At 43.7% G+C, this 14,286-nt stretch overlaps 1 long non-coding RNA gene across 1 annotated transcript; it reads left to right on the forward strand.

Annotated features, from left to right (window-relative positions):
* Positions 1–10,861: 10,861 nt before the first annotated feature.
* On the forward strand, positions 10,862–11,400 carry LOC103626833 (uncharacterized). The gene is made up of 3 exons (XR_553180.1): positions 10,862–10,887; positions 11,097–11,162; positions 11,341–11,400. It is a non-coding gene; the product is annotated as an uncharacterized lncRNA (long non-coding RNA).
* The last annotated feature ends 2,886 nt before the right edge of the window (positions 11,401–14,286 follow it).

The following is a 14,286-nucleotide window of genomic DNA, read 5'->3' on the forward strand; positions in this document are numbered from 1 at the left end:
AAACTCGGCCTCTCTATGGCTACGACAATGTCACTGAGGGTACTTAATTTGTCATTATCATGTATTAAAAATTCTTATCTAATTATTGAGTAGTTTAAGTAAGGATGCATGCATGATCGTCCTAAACGACCTCACTTCAACCTAGAGGGAATAGGGAAAAACTCCCATCCCTTATAGTAGCCTGTAGGGCTCACTCAGATAGCCACCTAGCTACCCCTCTATCATCCTAAGGCTTCACGTCCTAGGTCTATCCTTATCGTCCTGACAATCTACCCAACATTTGTTTCTATCAAGTTTTACTTTTGAAAAGAATGGTATTTATAGTTTATTGATTCCTCTGTGGTGGTACGAGCTCCAATACCAGATGTGGCAGAACCGCCCGAATTATTCCAACTTAAGTGCCTAAATCCTGCATTAGAGGCTAGACCACACTTAAATAGGAATAACACATCAGTCAATCGGATCTAGTCCGACGAGGCCACTAACAGGATCAAGTACCATGTACTCACTCGATGGTGAGGCACAGAGCAAATACAATAAAGCATAAAACCATACATTAAGGAGTATCAAATTATTACATCAACATAGGAGTTTTAGCAAAAGTAGAGATCATTGTTCGGAATGCAGCGGGATAAAACTAACAGTAAGTAAACGGAGAGATGGGGAAGCCTGTCCCATCACTCCTCATGCTCCTCCTCAGCCGAGGTAGGGTCCCACTCGACTGTCCAACCCTGTGGCAAGATGGACGGCCAAGTCACTCCAGCAACCATGTCCTCCAGAGAACATGTAAAAAATTATGCCACAAGAAAGGCTGAGTATACTAATACTCAGCTTGACTTACCCGGTGTGAGGAGTCTACTCCTCTACCTCTAGACATGCAGTTGTTTGGCTGAGGGGTTTGCTTGCCAAAAGCACTAGCTGAGTTTAAAAATCCAGTTTTAGCTTTTTCAAGTTTTAGTGTGACTGTCTTAAGACTAAATGTGTACCTATCTAATCATACATGGTATCAAATATTTAGCAATCGACAACTTTTGCCAAGTCATCACATTTCCAGTTTTTACTCAATGTAGCAGCATGGATCAAGCAGTCTCATTAGCTGCGAGAAGCAGACGATTCGAATCGAGTTTTTTAAACCTTGCAAGGTAAACCTAAACACACGACGTGGCGAGGCACTCCATCCCCACACACATCAACTGTCCCCCATCGATTCCCTAGTAACAGAAAGGGGCTCACCACCTTGGCGTACAATGCCTCACTGACCCCGACTGCCGTCGTGCAGTGACCGCACTTGTACCCACCATAACCGGAATGGGAGACCACATCTCAGGTCGCGTGAGGAGGGCAATCTGCGGGTAGGTTCACTCAGGTACTAGGCTTACCGATTTACAATATTTCTCGACATGTGTTTAGTACGTTCAAATGCTTGACACACGGTACCACACCTTAATCCTTATTCCAATTTCCGTCTCGTATACAACCAATCCCCATGGATTGTTGTCCACAGACCAACATCATTACGATATGAAAATGGATACAACCAATTCCTGACCTCGCGTGAGTGCTAGAAAAATCACTCGACTTCTACCGAGATCCCTAATTAGTAAAGCAGCTACTCGACCTAGCATACTAGTATCCATCTCAATAGGAATCCTGAGTTCATGCGACTAGGGTTTCAGTCAACTCCTACTCTTAAGTGCACAGTACAAGCCTACAAACAATAAGTGCAGTAAAATAGCATATATAATAGTTATGCATAAAACCGGGGCTTGCCTTCCAAAGCTGGGGCAGGCAGATCCTCGATGGCGGGCCCTGGTGCTGGATCCGGGGCTACCTCCTGAGCAACTCCTTGCTCCGGCACGAGGATGTACTTTCCGTCAGTGAGGTTGCAATCTATCGAATGCAATTAGTAAGAAATATGTATGCTATGATATGCAGGATTTAGTAACCATTATTTGTAGTGAAGAAGAACTAAGTTATTTGAGAACTTAGGGTTTCCTGGTTATAAGAAGCTCTTGCGGTTTATGCTTATCAATTTAGGTTTGAGGTCTTGCTTAGAGGCAACCCTAGTGGATTAAGGCTTGGATTGCCCTTAATGGTTCTAGTAGGTACTTAAGAGTTTTGCTGTTTTGGTCAGGGTAACATTTTTCTCCACTACTTAATTCTTTCTTTTATTCTCTTTCCATGCTCTTAAGTTGGGTTTGAACTACAACAGTGATTTCAAAATTTCCAAAAATTCTGTAAACATTACAGTGGGTTACTATTGGTCACTGTAGTTTATCCTATAATTTTGAGGTCAAAAATAAATAGAATATGCCCTGGACAAAAATAACAAAAGTTGGGGCATAGGGGTCACTTTGCACTACATCTCCCATCTAGGTGTGGGCTCTGTACTAAGAGTTATTTTTGCTGGGATCTATGGGTAATAACATGCTTTTGTACCAAAATTCACAAAGGGTTACTTAGTGGTTATTTAGTTATGCTTTTCTAAAATTTAATGCCAAAAAGGTACTTATAACTAACTTGTTATTTGAAAAATATCAAACAACAGAACTCATATTTTTCCTATGTTCATAATAATAAAGTATTAGTTATCCCAAGGTTTGGGTGTTTTCTCCTTAGGATTATTTCTCTAAGATTTTCCTAAGTTTTCCTTGTTTGCATAAAATAAAATGTATCTCATTTCTTTTGTACTAAACAAAGGTCTAATAAACTTTTCCAGTGAACTACCTTATATAAGTGAGTCACAATGAGGTGCGGCTCGATGACGGTGATGGCCGGAATCGGCCGGTCCACATGCGCAGGAGGGCGAGCTCGTCGGTGGCGTGTGCTCCGGCCTATCCACGGCGATACAGGTCAATCCAAGGGCACGGGGAGCTTCACGGGGTGCTAATGAGTCGACCGTGCAAGGAATCGAAAAATAACTCACCGTGGTGCTCGGTCTACATTCGCTGGCGATCGGGTGAAGTCCGGTGACCTTGATCCGGCGTCTCCGGTGAGGAAGAGCTCGATTCCTCGCTCTAGGAGCTTTACCGAGGTACGTAGAGTCTATTCCAAGGGTTGGACGGGGTTGGGGATGGCTCTGCTGGCCGCTCTACGGTGGCGGAGGATCGGGCGGCCGCTGGCACGTCGTCTGTAGGGCAAACGCTGGTGATCTCTTGCTCCGATGAGGTCGAGAGCGCGCGGGGGAGTACGGCTGAAGCTTTGGTGGGCTTTATAGACGCGGGCGTGGGCAGGAGACACGGGAGCGGCTTGGCGCGGCGCGGGGCGCGCGGGGTTGGGCGCTGGGCATGCTTTGGCACGCTCAGAACGCGTCGAACACGTGGAAGTGTTCTTCTACCCTTGTTGAACAGCTCGCCAAGATCGCAAACGTGTGAATCTTGGCAAAAATCCGGCGCAGGCCTCCTCCTAGCACCTAGGGCTGTCTCTTGTATGTGAGTTCCAATTGCAGATATGCCCTAGGTAGGGAGATTTGCGGACACCAAAACTTGCTAGCACCACTGTCCACCTTGCGACAAAAATGATGCCAAATCTTGTCAAACGACTTGGGCTCGGTTTCAAACTTTTCCAGTGGGTGCCTTAGGTGGTTTGGCACCTTTTTGGTATTTAACCCAAGTGGTTTTGGTGCCATTTACAAGTGAACATGGTGGATCTTTAGATTAGGGTTAGATTTTGACTATGAGAGAATTAGAGAGCCCTAGTGTGCTCTCTACTTAAGGGGTGAATTTTGGGGTCTTCAAGGGGTCTTTTTGCAAGGTTTCCCCTGCATTTGGTAGTTTACAATGTTACTTAAACCCTTTTTTAAGGATTAGAATCATGTTTTGGCAATTTGATTAACTTATCCCCTTATCCCTTGCTTGGAAGCCTAGTGCCCATAGGTGTCTTTAGGGTTTAATCTCCTTGGCTCAACATGACCATTGTTCAAAATGTGTGAGTGAAGCTTTTGTCATTAACTTCTCTTAGCTAACCCATGCTTCCAAGGTTCTAGGTGCTTCTTCTCCTCCACTTAACCACATGTGATCACTAGTCATCAGTGCATAAATGAAACCATGGCCTTGGTAACACCTGAGGTGTTACATAAAACTTTAAGGGACGATCTAAATCTTAATCCACTCAAAACCTAGACTGCTAAGTATAAATCACTAAGAACTTCGTACGACAAAGAAACCCTAGTTTACCAACTGCCTTAGTATTACTTCACCATCCATCAGTTACTAAATTTGCATATCATAGCATACATTAATCTTATTCATTGCACTCAATAGATTGCAACCTCGCTGACGGAGAGTACGTGCTCGTCCCGGAGCAAGGAGTTGCTCAGGAGGGAGTCCAGGAGCCAACACTAGAGCTTGTCACCGAGGTTCTCCCCGCCCTAGCTTTTGAAGGCAAGCCCCGGTTTTATGCATAACCATTATATATGCTATTTTACTACACTTAATGTTTGTAGGCTTGTACTGTGCACTTAAGTGTAGGAGTTGCCTGAAACCCTAGTTGCATAAACTCAGGATTCCTTTTCAGATGGATACTAGTATGCTAGGCCGAGTAGCTGCTTTGCTAATTAGGGATCTCGGTAGAAGTCGAGTGATTTTTCTAGCACTCGCGCGAGGTCAGGAATTGGTTATATCCATTTTTGATATCAGAATGATGATGGTCTATGGACAACAATCCATAGGGATGCGTTGTCTACGAGACAAAAATTGGAATAAGGACTATGTGTCAAGCGTTTGAACGTACTAAACACATGCCGATAAATATGGTAAAATTGGTAAGCCTAGTGCCTAAGTGAACCTGCCCGCAGACTTCTCTCCTCACGCGTCCTGAGACGTGGTCTCCCATTCCGGATATGGTGGGTACAAGTGTGGTCACTGCACGGCGACAGCCGGGGTCAGTGGGGCATTGTATGCCAAGGCGGTGAGCCCTGTTCTATTGCCAGGGAATCGACGGGGATGGTTGATGTGTGTGGGGACGGAGTGCCTCGCCACATTGTGTGTTTAGGTTTACCTTGCAAGGTTAAAAACTCGATTCGAATCGTCTGCTTCTCGCAGCTAATGAGACTACTTGATCCATGTTGCTGCATCGAGTAAGAAGTGAAATGAGGTTTTCTTGAGAAAATATGTTGATTGTACTAAATGATTGTTACCATGTATGCTTAGAAAGGAGCAAATCTAGCTTAATTAATTATGCTAGAATCGGAAAAGCTAAAACTGTTTTTAGACTCAGCTAGTGCTTTTGGCAAACCAAACCCCTTAGCCAAACAGCTTCATGGTCTAGAGGTAGAGGAGTAGACACCTCACACCGGGTAAGTCTAGCTGAGTATTAGTATACTTAGCCTTGCTTGTGGCACAATTTAATAGGTATTCTGGATGACATGGTTGCTGGAGTGACTTGGCCATCCACCCTGCCACCGGGCTGGACAGTCGAGTGGGACCCTGCCTCAGCAGGAGAGGAGCATGAGCAGTGATGGGCCAGGCTTCACCATCCTCCATTTCTTTTACCGTTAGTTAATTTCCACTGCATCGAGAACAATGGTTACTACTTTTGAAACTCCAATGATGATGTAATAACATTAAGTACTCTTTTAAATTATGGTATTATGCTTTATTGTATTTCTCTGTGTCTCACCATCGAGTGAGCAAGTGGTACTCGATCCTGTTAGTGGCTTTATCGGACTAGATCCGAGGGACTGATGGTTTATTCTGATTTAAGTGTGTCATTTCCTCTAATGCAGGACTTGGGCACTTAAGTTGGAATAATCCGGGTGGTCTGCCACATTGCCACAATTGAAGCAGCCACTCAGGGAACTAGGAAGGGCAGGGAAACGAGCACCAGGGGCACTCGGCTGATTGGTCTGGGCGGGGGCAGGAGTGGGACGAATAAATATGGGTTGTATGAAGGGATATGTGGGCGGACGAGGAGAAGAACGATTTGAATTGAAAGGTCGAATTACCAACCTTGTCCTCTGTTCAGGTCCTTGTGTTGATCTTTCACCCGCATATCCTTTTGACTTTCCTTGTCCCATATTTTTAACTTCGACTGACAGTGTTGTGTTGACAGCTCTGCTATATGTGAGGTCCAGACATATTGCCATCTTGCGCTGAAGTCTGTCATTCAGTTCCCTCATGAAGCAATTATTGTTTTTCAAGTCTGTGTCCACCTGATCAATGGCATATTGGGAGAAATGATTAAATTTGTTGAGATACTACATCACAGAATCTCCCACCTCCTTCAGACGTATGAATTCTTCCAGCTTCATCTGTAGCACTCCTTCTGGAACATAACGCTCTCTAAATGCCAATTTGAACTCTTCCCATGTGACTTGATGTCCCGCATGCCAGATGGCAGAAAAGTTTGTCCACCAGGTGTTGGCAGGGCCTCGCAATTGTTGGGCGGCAAATAGGTGCTTTTGTGTCTCGGTGCATCGGATTAGCCCAAACTTTTGTTCCATCACCCGCACCCATACATCAGCTTCTATGGGCTCCTATGCCTTGACAAAGAGCGGTGGATGGGTTTTGGAGAACTCCAGATAGTTGGTGTCTCGTGGTCCTTGAGGTTGACCTCTTCCTTCGTGTTGTTGAAATCGATTTCCTGCCATTTCACGCTGAAAGCACGTGTTTTCGGCGGTAGCATTGACCAAGGCAGCGATAGCCTCGGTCAGGGTAGGAGGTACAAGTGGCAGATTGGGAGTGTCTTCTCCACCGTGGGATGTACCCGCCCCATCATGAGCACGAGTCCGGGATGGCATCTGAGGCAAAGAAACATTTGGAAATATAACATGCCAAACATACACCATCTTTATTACATTGTTGAACTATAATAATTATACATACTCCATTATACAACTTGACTTCCTTACTTATTTTACATAAGTACATTACTTAAACTATATTATTCTAATTTTGTTCATCCTTAGCTGCTTCACTGTCTGCTTCAGGAGACCGTTCATCAACAAGGTTCATGGAAGGAGGGGCCCCAAAAAGGTCCAGCTCCCCATAAGGTCCTCCATTTGCTGTTCCAGATGGTCCAGCTCTCATTGCTGCAACTTCTGGTGGCACCATCGGGTGCAGCCGATCATACAATACGTGCACCTCTTCATGTAAGGTGTTGTGGTACACTTGTAGGTTTTTGAGGGATGCGCTAAGTTCTGCTACTCGAGCTAGAGCTTTGGCTTAACAATCCCAAGCGAAAGAGCGCGAGTTTATGGCCCAGTCAATGGCCGTATCGCGTTCTGAAATTTCCTGCTGCAGGCAAGTAACTTCTGCTGATAATTCAGCAATGCGGCGGCTATCGCGCGCATGCTCCCAGCATCCGTGGCATAGCTCAGACCTGAGTCGCTCTACTCTGGCCATCAAATCCCCGATAGGGTCGTCGTTTCCACTGCTACATCCTTCATGCCTAGAGGCCAGCTGGTGCCTGGGTACACCATGTGGTCCAGTTGATTTGCGCTGAGTGGTCATGTTTCGCGCCATATCTCCATAAGTGGGGAAGATTTATTAGTATAGTTTAAACATGATGCATGCATAACCTAATCATTATGGGATCATTCTTTCGTCGATCTCGTACTTCCTTACATATACTGCACTCTGTTACCCGACTTTAAAAGATAAGTTACTATCAGAAAGTGGTAAGATAAGAATGGAAGAATGTTTCAAGGTAAGTATTTGAAAATTCTTTTGAAGTACTACATAATGTCTGAAGAGACGGGCTTCGCTCCGATACCAGCTGTGGTAGAACCTCCCAAGGTACTAGGCACACCTACAGATGTCCTTGTCCTAAGGACCTCAGACAACCCTGTAGATGCGCGTAATCACTCGACAAGTTCGGTCATCTGTATCATCATCATATCGCCCAAGAGCGCTTCACCCATCACGCAGGCATTACACACATAATCGGAGTAAGAATAAGCGGAAGGATTACAATAACATAATTTACATTCATATATAAAATATAGAGAGAGTATTTATTACAACACCGGGTGTCTGAGTGCATAACATATTATTACATATCAGGGAGGTAAAAACATCCTCCCACCAACAAGCTTACTGATTTGCCTCCTTCGTTGGCACCACCTTCGAGCAGAAACAACAAAAGTCGACTGTTTCATCACCTACAACAACATGGGTTCAAAAACCCTGAGTATGGAGTGTACTCTCGCAAGTCTTACCCCACAAAGGAAAAAGACTTCTCAAGGATATGCTGGCTTATGGGATTCAAGGTAAAGCTGATCAAGAATCAAAGACTCTGTTTGCATAAATGCTTACTAACAGTGGATCCTTAAAAATCTATTTTTATTATCATGTTAAGTCATTACCTATATCTAGAGTTCTTTCTATCCGAGTTCAGGCACTTGGCCTACACAAGCCATCTTTTATCACCCCTTAAGTTCACTGGATTGCTACGTGTAAGTCAGTGACCAAGTCTTCATGTCCGAGAAGTAACGGCGATCCGAATCGATTAATACCTAGCTGGTGATCTCCAACCACATGTCACATGTAGCACTTAACCCTTGCATATGTCAACTCGCCACCGGGTTTCTCAAGACCAGAATGGGTTCACGCCAACCGAGAGCATAGAAACACCACTATCCAGCCTCTTGCCACGGAGGGTACACGCTACTCTCGCCATCTCTCCACTCCCATTGCGTGGTGGCCTTTCTGGTATTGGTCCGACCGAGGCAAAGCTTACCCCTGACACTACTAGAAAACCCCCCTTGTATGTATGTTTTAGTTGTAGCGCACACAAAAGCGTCTCTACGGCGGTACATAAAGACGTTATTTGAAACAATTTTAAGAACGCATCAAAATGTTACGGTATTTGACACGCTTTCAACGTGAAGAGATACCTAAACACAATTTTTAACACGCTATTAAAATCGTATTAGAATGACATGAAATTAGACACGCTTTCAATCGTCAGTAACCTATAGACACGTTGCAAAACACGTATTAAAATCGTCTATAGAAACCTTAAGAAGCTTTTTGATATGCAATTAAAAACGTATAAAAATGACATAATTAGACATGCTTTCAATATGTGACTAACATGAAGATATGTCATAAAGCGCATTGAATAACCGTTCTTAGCCACATAGAGATGTTTTTTATGTGATAACGAAATATCTCTAGTTGATATGAAATTAGATACGCTTTTAACCGTTACTACTTGAAGACACGTTTTAATGTGTATTAGCAATTTATCCTTAACCATGTACAAATGTTTTTGGTGTAAAATTTAAAACATGTAACCTACCGAGGTATATTAGTCACCATAGTTGTTGTGTGGTATATCTTCCACTAGAGCTAACGTGACATATATTATAGGAGGCTAACACTACAAGAAACTGATAAATATTCGTGGGTAAAAGTAAGAACGTGGGCTAACACTACAAAAAACTGATAAATATTCGTGGGTAAAAGTAAGAATGTGGGTACCCACGTTCTTACTTGAGTTAAGTTCATAAGTTATGTTAAAAACGTGGGTACTCACGTTTTTAATTTAAATTCGTGGGCCCTAGATAAAACCGTCGAACTTAACGAGTTAGGAACGTGGGTACCCACATTTTTAAGTTAAGTTTGTCGGGGGCTTGTGGACACCGTCAAAAAACCTAAATGCAAATCCCACGCGCGCCACTCTCTCTCTCTCGAGCCTCCTCTCTCTCACCCTGTCTCATCCCGCCCACACGCGCTTCTCTCTCACCAGCGGCAGCCCGCGCCGCCGCCGCGCCACCTCGAGCGGCCGCGCCGCCGCCACGCCACCGCGACCGGGCTGCGCCACCACCGCGACCGCGACCGGGCCGCGCCGCCACCGCCACATCACCTCCCTCGCAGTGCTCCGCTCCCACCGCAAGCTCGGGCTCGCCACCAAGCTCATGTCCGCCGCGCAGGCAGCCATGGACCAGGTCTTTGGCGCCGAGTACGTCTCCCTCCACGTCCGTCGATCCAACCGCGCCGCCTTCAACCTCTACACCTCCACTCTCGGGTACCAGATCCACCGCGCAGGCAGCCATGCAGTATTTTGGTTATTATAATCTTGTATTGTGGAAGCACTATTGTCCTTACTATATCTATCTATTTCCGCACTTGTTTAACCCACGGGCTGTTTTATATGTGTTCCTTTTGAATTGCTCGATCCCTTTTGCTGCTCTTCGTCTTCTTCATGGGAATGTATGTTTCCTTTGCTCGGCCTTGCTCTCTGCTGTGCTCTGCTCTAACGTATGCAACCTCTGGTTGTAGCACACCACACCCCTTATGTTATTTTGGAGAAACTGGAAGCATTTCGGGTTTGGAATTTGGCACCTAGCTTGAATGCCACCGAAACCATTTTGGAGCTGAGTAGGGCTCATTAAGTGATCTCTGGCAAATGATTGAGCAAGCAATGCAGAACTTGTACTTAGCAAAGTAGGTTTTATGTTTCAAGGTTACGACTGCAGCTACAGCCTGATGTTTTTATGCCTAATTTGTTCTTCTGTTCTAAGCAAGTGATTGTTCCCAGATATGCTAGACCATTCATGACTTTTTATCCACTTGTACATACTTTTTTTTCTGTGGCCTCACAGTGGCATGCTTTTCATTTGCTAGTTTTTAGCAAGTATTGGAGATACAGATACATGCTGCTTTTTTTCGTGGAAGAGTGGTGATTTTTTGTCTTTCGATGGTCAGTAGGATTATTATGCATTCTCAAGTGCTGCTCTGTATATTTTTGCAGATAGTAAATTGCCAAGGCTGTTGTAATGGGGGCCAATGGTCATCATGAACTTCGCAGAGGTTGTAATGGCACCGTCTGCAATGGTAGTATAAGACCACTCGATTACTTTGGTGATGTACATCCATGGACGGCTTGGGCATACAAGCCTCGAATGATCTCGCTTTTGCTGACGGGAACATGCCTTTTAATGTGAGTTCATAGTCTTTTATCTGTGGAACATTTAATAGACACGAATAAGCCTTTTTTTTAAATAATAATAATATATCATTGGTTATGGCCTCTTGTGGTATTTTTGGACCTTTTTCTTCAATTTGAATCACCATTATATATATTATCCAAAATACTGCAGATGCACATGAATTTTATGTTTGATAAGTATTGTTTCATGTTCTTATCAGTTGGGCAAGTGGTGCTCTCGATCCAGAAAGGAGCTCATCTGCTGATCGTGTTTGGTCAGTCAAGAGGTATTTGTAATGATTTGTCCTCTTCTATTGCTTTTTCTTGCAGCTATATTTTTTTATGAAGCTTCCTTGGTGCTGAACTGAACTCAATATTTCCGATCACCATTTTTCTTAGTCTCATGTGCTGGTTACCATTTTAAGGAGAGCTTCTGGACTAATTTATACTATCTCTTGTTAACAGGGGTGTATTTGCGATGATTGCTGTTTTTTTGTCTTGCTCTTTTCTTCAGGCACCTTCAACGTGAGTTACAGAACTCTTTTCCTGACTCTGATTATTGTTTTATATCACCACAATCAAAAGGTAGATTTATGCGTAGAGGTCTCCCCAGGGCTTCATAAGGCAAAAAAGACACTGAACACCAGCTGCTCAGGATACAGTCATGTAAAAAATTCTGAAAGCATTTTACTTTTATTCGCGAAAGTGCCTGACCATGTATTTCATTTTGTGGGGGGGGGGGGGGAGTTCGATCACACACATGTCAAAACCAAGAAGAGAGTGTAAACTTCAGAAAACAGTTTACTTGAGCCTTGAGGTACCTCATAGTCATATAGATAGATATAGTAAGGACAATAGTCATTTGGTTATTATAATCTTGTATTGTGGAAGCACTTTTAGAAAATCTGATCTCCTTTAAGCTAAGCTGCAGCAGTATAAAAAAACTCGGCTCGGGAGGGAATGACCGCCCTCCCGGTATAATAATAAGAAGGACCTGAACCACTGGTCCCGACCAAGAACACCAACGAACCCTAGCCCCCAATCACTAACCAGCCGATTACAACTGCTCACTCTGCAAGGAAAATAAACAAGGGCAAGCTATTCTTTAGTACTGTTCTATGTGAAACATGTTTTTGCCTTGAGAGAGGTAAGAACCCCGACCTGACTCGACTCTCTGAAGTGATCAGCTAGCGTTGTGCTTATTGGATGATGCGTTGATTGGCCGAGCCTTCGTGCCTTTAGCTGGCTGTGCTGCTGCCTGTGTCCATCTGTTCTAGCGGATTGCAACAACAGGTACACATTGCGTGCTAGTGCTAGCACCGGTAATCGAGTGGTCATCAGGTCGAGAACGAGGTTTGGACTTTATCTGCGAATCAGATCGTTGCTGTTTGATCAGCGACTGGAGGTGCCGTACAGAAAGGGGGGGACGGATAGGTAGTCTTCTTTCATTTTTCTGCTACTGTTTTTTCCAACAGTGACGACTGACGAGCAGGTAGTACTAGTCTAAGACTCTAGTAAGTAGCTCGATTCGATACGATGAAATCAAATATATATAGAAATGGTTGCACAGGACAAAAAATATAAACATGAGCCCGAAAAAGTACGTTTTACTCGCTTCTGTTAGAGAGAGTACAGTCGTTTTTTTTGTCACAATGCAGTGCAACTTGTTTAATGTCTATGGCCTGTGATATCAACAGCTTAACTAGTACAGGGAATGGGAGGATAAACCAAATAATTTGAGTGGTGCGTGCCAAATGCCATCACTTGTGCCCTTATTAAGACAATGTGAAACTACCAAATCTGACGACGGTGCAATATGTCAACTGGAGTACTACATAATCAGCGCATATTTTTCTTCCTTCTGATACGTTACTGTGTCTCGGTGGAATGTACGCGAAGGACAGCCGGTGGTGGAAGGAGAAAACATGAAAATTGGTTTTGGAAACGTCCAGATTAGCTGTAGATTTTGACACCTTCACTTATCCACTTGCTCTTGTTACGCAGGAACTTTTATCCAAGTACTCACTCCGCCCTAAATTAAATTGCGTTTTAGTTAATTAATAGATACAATTTTTGATATATATGTTTTATATGAGTCTAGGTTCATCTTTATCTATTTAAATATATGTTATTTAACTATATTTCATTTCTCTTGTTACATTGGCACACTCGCAGGCTGTTACAAAAGCCAAGCTAGGTTACGATCCTCTGGAGGTTAATCCAGAAGATATGGTTCGCTTTGCAATGGAGCAGCCACATGTACCTAAAGTTTTCCTTTTTTTCTTATCCTGAAGTGACATTATCTCCAATGGAGGTGGTCTAAATACATCTATGGGACACACAAAACTAAATATTACTCCTTGTCTGTGATTTTGTGTTTAGTTTTATGGATTGTACTCGTCTTAATTTGAAATATTTGCCTAAGTTCATTTTCACCCCATTGTTTCTTTTTCAGACAATGGCTTTGTATTCTGTATCAGACGCTGTTGCAACATACTATCTATACATGACTTATGTCCATCCTTTCATCTTTTCTCTTGCAACCATAATACCTATGTCACCTGATGAGGTACTGCGGAAAGGAAGTGGGACACTTTGTGAAATGCTGCTAATGGTTCAGGTATGTTTAGTGAATATTTTCTGCCATGTTTCAATAACATATGCATCTTGAAGCAATACCTTCATCTAGATCCAGGTGTTTTATATGAAACTCTCAAGTACTTGAGCTGTCAAATTGTGCTGAAGTAGACCTTTCTCCTTTTGCTCTTCTGTTTTTTTGATGTGAAATTGGCAATGGTTTTATTTTTATGCCATGCTTTTCCTTCCTGCTCAAGTTCTAAGTATATCATCTGACTTTTTTTGTTATCTTAAGTTGCACCACAGACAGTTTATGTGTTACATAAAGCTTGTTTGCTTCTTAAGAGGATGTAAAATACTCATTTTCAGGAAAAAGTCATGTGGTTTGTCAAGGGCGTATTGATCAAGGGTAGGCGGCCCTCGACTACGGAGTTCGTAGTCTCCTGCCGTGTCTTCCAAGACCGAAGGTTATGCCCCTTACGGCGGCTGGGCTTGAGAGTAGATAGAGAGAGAGATGGGTAATTGTTTTTCCTTCCCCTTTCTCAAGTGCTGATTACATGTATATATAGCCCACGGCTGAAACAGAAAGGTTAATCCTTTCCTAAATAATAGGCTAGATAACCTCTAACAGAAAGGAGTAATCTCCTCCTAAATAATAGGCTAGATATCTTCTTTTGCCTAATCCTGCGGCTAGTTGGTTTGGGGAGCCGCCTCCTGTGCTGCACGCTCGGCCGCCCTGCGTACGTCGCGGGCGCGACGTCGCCTGGAGTAGGGGATGCCGTACATGACATCTCTCCCCCCCTCGATCACCAGCTCGTCCTCGAGCTGGAACGC

This window comes from Zea mays, chromosome 5 (assembly GCF_902167145.1).
Source record: "Zea mays cultivar B73 chromosome 5, Zm-B73-REFERENCE-NAM-5.0, whole genome shotgun sequence".
NCBI classification, from domain to species: domain Eukaryota; kingdom Viridiplantae; phylum Streptophyta; class Magnoliopsida; order Poales; family Poaceae; genus Zea; species Zea mays.